This window comes from Penaeus vannamei, chromosome 23 (genome assembly GCF_042767895.1).
Source record: "Penaeus vannamei isolate JL-2024 chromosome 23, ASM4276789v1, whole genome shotgun sequence".
Classification (NCBI taxonomy): domain Eukaryota; kingdom Metazoa; phylum Arthropoda; class Malacostraca; order Decapoda; family Penaeidae; genus Penaeus; species Penaeus vannamei.
Genome location: NC_091571.1, coordinates 37295481 through 37302980, shown reverse-complemented (window position 1 = coordinate 37302980; position 7500 = coordinate 37295481). Strand labels below are relative to the sequence as shown.

The 7500-nt window shown below is 30.0% G+C and overlaps 1 protein-coding gene across 6 annotated transcripts in view; it reads left to right on the top strand.

Annotated features, from left to right (window-relative positions):
• Window positions 1-3332: 3332 nt before the first annotated feature.
• Window positions 3333-7500, top strand: part of LOC113817898 (peptidyl-prolyl cis-trans isomerase FKBP4) — a 12199-nt gene continuing 8031 nt past the window's right edge. Inside the window, exons 1-2 of one of the 6 annotated variants that reach the window (XM_070137334.1) lie at window positions 3693-3791; window positions 5278-5465. The gene's annotated coding sequence lies outside the window, so the exon portion shown is untranslated. Of the gene's footprint in view, window positions 3792-3869; window positions 3997-4080; window positions 4254-5277; window positions 5466-7500 lie in introns of those variants that run through there. The other 5 variants (XM_027370011.2, XM_027370015.2, XM_027370013.2 and 2 more) reach the window with 5 other exon arrangements.

Here is a 7500-nt window from a genome sequence, read left to right as displayed (position 1 = left end):
GCCATTTTGGTTGTTTACAAATGGGTCACGTGGCGAAGAGAACTACTCTCAACTTTCACCATATTTAACAAGCAATTTTTCGCGCAATTTGTCAGGTCGTTCGTTCACTTGACTTTGCTGGTGCGTTTTAATAATAGCAACAGTAACAATAATAATGGTAATTACAAAATCACAACATTGATAACCATAACAAGAATAATGATATATAAAAAATAATGATAATTCTAATAACAATAATGATGACATCAATGACATTTTGAATTTGATTTTGCGTTTTGCTCGGAGTGAACGCGTAGACATTTTGCGAACGGTGGGTTCTTTTACCGCCTTTTCGTCGAACAAATTGGAAAAAATAATTAAAAAAAAATGGAGGCGATTTTCAGTAGGTGGCGCTTGAAGAGAAACCGGATTTTATTTTCAATAGGTATAATGATGATGATAATAATGGCGATGATAATAAGAAAGATGATAATGATAATGAGTATAACAATGTGATGATGATGATGATGATAATGATAATAACAATAACAATAACAATAATAATAATCACGAAAACGATGATAATAATGGTAACAATTGCATGATAATGATAATGATAATGATCATTATTATAAAACTAATAGCAACAGTAACAATGATAATGGTAATTATAAAATCATAACATTGATAACCATAACAAGAATAATGATATAAAAAATAATGATAATTTTAATAACAATAATAACATCAGTGATATTTTGATAACAATAATGATAACATTGATAATAGCAATAGTAATGATACTGCAAATAAATCTAATGCTAAAATTAATTATAACAAAAAGAGTTATAACAGCAATAAGGATAATATCCATAATAATGATAATTCTACCAGCTGTATCACTTAAAAATGATAATGCAGCGAGTAGGGCAAGTGAGTAACTGCCAAAAATTTAACCTTATTCTGGGCGGGGGCTTTTATATATGAAAATTACGGAATAACTGGTAGATAAGTAGATAAGTCACTTATTGCTGTCTTCGAGGTTATTATCATTATCAATATTATTATGATCATTCTTGTTATCATTATTATCATTATTACTTTTATTATTATCATTATTATTGCTATTATTATTATTATTATCATAATCATCATTACTATTACCATCATTAACGTCATTATCATCATCTTTATTATCATTATCAATATTATTGCTACTATCATTATCATTATTATTATTAATGTTGTTATTGTTATAATGATAATGATAGCAGTAATGATAATAATAATAATTATTATTATTGTTATTATTATTATTATTATCATTATTATTACTATTATTATTATCACTATTATCATTATCATCATTATCAATATTATTATTATTATTATTATTATTATTATTATTATTATTATTATTATTATTATTATTATTATTGTTATTATGATTATCATTATTGTTATTATTATTATGATTATCATTATTATTATCATTATTATTATCATTATCATCAATATTGCTATTGTTATCATCATTATTAGTGCTGCTCTTGTTGATATTATCATCATTATCATTATTCTTATCATCATTATCATTATCATTTTCATTATCATTATCATCTTTATGATAATTATCACCATTATCCTTGTTATTATCATCAGTTACTATTATTATTTTTATTACTTTTATCATTATTATCATTGTCATTATTAGTATAATTGCCATTCCTATTAGTGTATTCATTACTGTTATTGTTATCATTATCATTATCATCATCATTATCATTATCATTGTTATTCGCGTTGTCTCTATAATTATTACTCTCATTCTTACTATTCTTAATGTTATTAAGATTGAAACTATCATTGCTATTGTTATTGTTATGTATTGTTATCATTGTTATTATTATTACTATCATCATTATCATTATGATTCATATTATATTGTTTTTGTTATTATTGTCCTCATTATCATCTATAGTTATTATTGTTGTTGCTGTTATTATTACTATTATTATTATTATTATTATTACTATTATTATTATTATTATTATTATTATTATTATTATTATTATTATTATTATTATTACTATTATTACTATTATTATTATTATTATTATTATTATTATTATCATTATCCTTATTATTATCATTGTTATTAGTAGTATTAGTATTGTCATTATTAATATTGCTATAGTTATTATCATTACTATTATTATTATCATCATCATTATTATCATTGTCATTATTATTGTCATATCAGTAATAATAAGTCATTGTTATTATCATAATTATAATAATTATTGTCAATGATATTGTGAATACTATTACCATCATTATCATTAATATGGTTATCATGATTATTATTATTATTATCATTATTATTTATTATCATCATCATCATCATCATCATCAATGTTATGATCATTGTTATTATCATCATAATTATCATTATTGTTATTGTCATTATTATTATTGTTATTACTATCATCATTGTTGTTATTACAATTGACATTTATATTACTGTTATTATTATAATATATTTATCATATTTATCATTATTATTACTATTATCATAGCTTTTGATTTCATAATTTTTATTATTCTTTTGACTATTATTGTTATTGTTATTGCAGTTATTAATAGTAACTATTATTGTTATTATTATTGTCATTATTATTATTATTGTCATTATTATTATTATTGTTATTGTTATTGTTATTATTATTATTATTATTGTCATTATTATTATTATTGTTATTGTTATTATCATTATTATTATTATCATTATTATTATTATTACTATCATCATTATTATTATGATTATCATAATCATTATAATTTTTATTATTGTTATTATTATTATAATAATAATTATTATTATCATCATAATCATTATGATCTTTATTATTGTTATTATTATTATTATTATTATTATTATTATTATTATTACTACTACTAATATTATTATTATTATCATATTATAATCACCATTATTATTAATATTATGACCATTATCATCATCATTATTCCTGTCATCATCATTATCATTATCTAATTATCATCATCATTGTTTTCACTATCATGATTATTTTATTGGTGTTGCTGCTCTTTACAATAATTATATAATTGCCATTTTTCCCATACTAAAATCAGTATACATTTCTGAGTGATAAATTATAATCAAGTGTAACGTAGTACACTTAAAACATATACAAATTACTTTGGTCTCTGATAAGAAGCACTGATATGTGTTATCAACTGAGGGATGTAAAAAAAATAGTTGATTACCTGAGGGGTTTTTGGTTTCCTGATTATTCCCCTCGCCATATTTTTCCTTTCTTTAATAGCCATTTTTTATATATGATCGCCTGAGAAACGTTATAGTTGTGGGCGTATTGTGCGTTTTTCAATATTCTAGATAATTATATATATGTATCCCTAACCTCAGTATATCATTATCGAAAAAATGTTAATATGTGGCGATTCTTATCAAATAAAATGCATATACTGTGCATCATAGGTAATGAGTTGACAGCAAATGAATCCAATTATTACTCAACGATAACAATAATTACACGACAGACAACTTCATACCATCGCTGACATATCCATCCTTCTGGTCACAATCCCCAGTGGAGAAGAAAACCATGATAAGCTTCTTAAATCCACATAAAACGAGTGGAAAGAGGGAAAACCTGGAGTCCCCCTTCATAAAGCGCGACGACGGCGTGGGAAATCGACGCCGACCTTGTGCGAGGAGGAACCTAACAGAGAGGAGGAGGAGGGGGACCTTGTGTGAGCTCTTCCAGGCAAGTTCTGGGTGCTTGTGGAGTGTCGTGGTGACGTTGAGTCCCTGGGTGAAGGGGTGAAGGAGCGGGTGTGTGTGTGAGAGCGTCATGAGGTGTGGGAAAGCGCGGTGGATTTTGAAAAGCCTGGGAGGGGTAGGGGGCAGTGGGAAAAGGGCGTGAAGGCACAGCGAAGCTTCTAGTGGGTCTGTACCGCCGAGGCGATTTGGTATGTGTTGGGGTTTCCATGGGCGAATGACACCCTCTCTTTCGTATTTCACTTGGCGTGTGTCAATTCTCCACCAAAGACACTAGTTACTGATTGTCACTGCAAGGGCACTGTTCTATCCGGAATTAACAAAGCATGCACTAGTCCCCCAGCGTGACTGACCATGCCTAGGGTGCCACGATGTGTCAAGTCTCCAGATTGGATTTTTTCCCTGCTATTGTGTCGATTGGGACCCTTTGGTAATGTAGTTTTGGAAGGTATTGTGTCTCTCTGTTTTCTTTTTAAGAGATAAGAGGCAGACAACAGGGAAAACGCAGTGATCGGAAAATTTGTAGAATACATGTACATCTCAAAACTCACTAAATTGGATATCAATGGACTCCTACTGATATCTGATATTCTGATATGAGTCTAATAGTCTGTGAAACCTATAGATTAACCCAATATTTATGGTTGAAAGCTCCCTGAATTTGTACAATAACTTTGGACTAAGTGATGATGTTTACCTCATGGAGCCACTATCTGCAGAATCTTAACATCATGTATATGTTTCTGGGCTCGATCTTGCTGTCCGGATTTGGAGGTTTTGCATTCGGTGCAGGGATTTGGAGGTGTGGCAGTTCATAGGGGCCGTAACCCACCATAAGAGGGTTTTAGGGAATGACTCCCAATATTGGCAAGAATGACGAATATCACATAATTTAACCAAGCAATGTTTCTTGAAGGTCTAGAAAATTTTACACATACATAAAAGTCATTGTAATTTTTCAAAAACACAGCACTATGACATTAAGGGCAAGAGGGATCTGCTATATGTATTTTAGTTAGATAGATCTTTTACTGATTCCTTATTTGATGATGACTCTCCTATTGTATCATCTATGTATATCCCCCATTATTAGTGTATATTGTTTTCAGAAACCGATATAAGAGGCATATGCTATGATATCAGAATATGCTTTTAAGTACCTTGAATAATCAAACTTCATGAATGCGATAAACAAGCAACATGATACAGCCCTTGCTTGTGTTTGGCCTTTTGCTTTAACATCTGAGAACGGCAAAGCCATGTCAATCCCCCAGCGACTAAAAAGGAATTATTTTTAAGTTTTAGAATTATAAGTAATTGGAATAACAAAATTTTATGTACCAGAAAATATTTATTTCTTTGCAATATCGTATGTTTTAGTAAAAATGAGAAATTACTATGAATGTGCAAATAAAATATACATGATATATATACTTTTTTATATGAAATGATAAGGTAATTCTTTACAATAGGGAAGCACTCACCAGAGACTGTCTCCAACTCCATATCACAAAATGTATTCAATAATCTAAGTTGTCATAACTGGGCGCGTCATTCGTGCTTTGCCCGAGTGGAGGTTTGATGGGGAAACATTATCTCCACCTTGGTATGCATGGCAAGATTGAGCTGAAACTCAGGAGCACCAAATCGGACTTAGGCTGTGAGTGGCACTTTCCATGATTTTTTCCCTTATTTTTGGCATTACTGTTCATGTCTGCAGACTATTCCTAGGACTCTTTATCCTCCACAAGAATATGTTCTTCAATATGCCCTAACTTAGTGCTTCCATACCATAAATATTAACCAATGATAAAATATTTATTTAGATGTATTTATAACTTACTTTCCCAATGTATGAATAGTAAAAAAAGGATGAAATATTTATAACTCTGTGATATAAAATAGTTAGCTGCATGGAAGGGGAATGTGGGAAGATGAAAAGATCTAGGGTATGGCTGGATGAGATATGCCATACAGCACCAGAATTACTACTTCACCTCTACTTGATTTCATTCACACAAAGATAAAAGACGGAAAAACAGACATGTCGTTACCATCAACTCTAGCAGAGAATCTTTAAGGGGAGGTGATATTTTAGATGTTGGAAAAATTAAAATGGCCACACAGTACTAGACATGTTTATGGAGGATATGCGAGTCTCTTAAAATGAAAAGGATTTATTTTTTCCCCCCCGTTTTTTAATGCCTGTATTTCTAATTTGATTTGCTTTATCCAGGTGGTAATAGACTCTGTAGGTAGTCCATAACTCAGTGCAGTAATGAAAGCAATAAGTAACATTTTGCTATTAGTGCAATTTTAAATTTCTTCTGTAATATTAGATTTTCTGTAATTCAACTTGCCTTGCCAGTCACAACAGACAGGAATAGGATGCTGAGCGTGGAAATCTTCCCTGGAGACAGTGCTCTTCCAGTCAAGCCTCACAGACGTTCCAGACTAGTTTATTGATGGAAAAAATGTGAAAGCCCCTTCCTAGCCTCTTCCTAAATGACAAATGAGTCTAATCATCCTACAAAAGCATTGTGCACTTCTGGCGAGTCTTTCACGTCACCTCGGCCCTCAGCCAAATTTTCCCATGACAGCATGTTCACATCACCTGTCCCACAAGACAAATTTTTTCATAACATGATGGCCACATCATCATATCCTTATGATGGCAAGAATACCTGAGATGTTCATTAATCAGATTTTGTTAATTGTGTTCACACAGAGATAACACTACAATGATTGTCCTACCTGCCTCATTTGTGTACTCTTTCCTTGTTTTTGGAAAGATCCTCTTTTTGAAGTTTATATTTTTATATGGGTTTAAAGGGAATTATGATCATAAAGCCAATAATAGTAATAATGATAATATAATAATAATAATAATAGTAATAATGATGATAATTATTATTATTATTATAGCACCAGCATCAGTATTAGCAGTATTTGAACAAAAAATTCAGTTGACTACTGAAACCTAAGGTAAGGAGTTTAAAAGTAAAAAGTTAAATATTTAAATCCTATTTTACAGCAAAGAATGAGGAAGAAATGAAAAACTTGAGCCAAGAATTTTATTTTGTGTTTTAAAGTAAGTAGAAAAATAAATACTGAGGCAAGGTATGGTCATGGGAGAATTTGAAAAAAGGTTTGCCAGACTTGCAAATGTGTAGAACCAATGCTAAATGGACAATATTCTGCAAAAGACACATCTGGACCCTCTCCCATTATCTTTTTTCCTTAGATTAGCTACACCCTAGTCCCCTCTCGATTGCTGTAGCCAGGAGCTCCTCTTCGCAGAATGGAACAAGTATAATCCAACAAAAAGATTATTTGCCCGATAATTTCTAGCGCATGATAATATATAGGAATTTGCCTTTACACAATGCATGTTTCAGAGAGTGTAAATTTAGTATATGGCATAATATTTAGATGTATATTCATATAAAAATAGCAATGGGGAGGTAGATGAAAAATGTCAGGTTTCTGGAACCTGTTAGGATGATTAATTGTCAACCTGAATGTCATAATTTCCAAATTCTCTCTTACGATATTTAGAAAAATCACTAGATAGTATTGAAAACCATTACATCATTTGTTTATGCTGATCAGACAATTAAGGCCAGTTACTGTAAAATTTAAAGGATCAGATGGTTGACCATTTAGCAGAAGATATTAACAGTAAACATGAACAT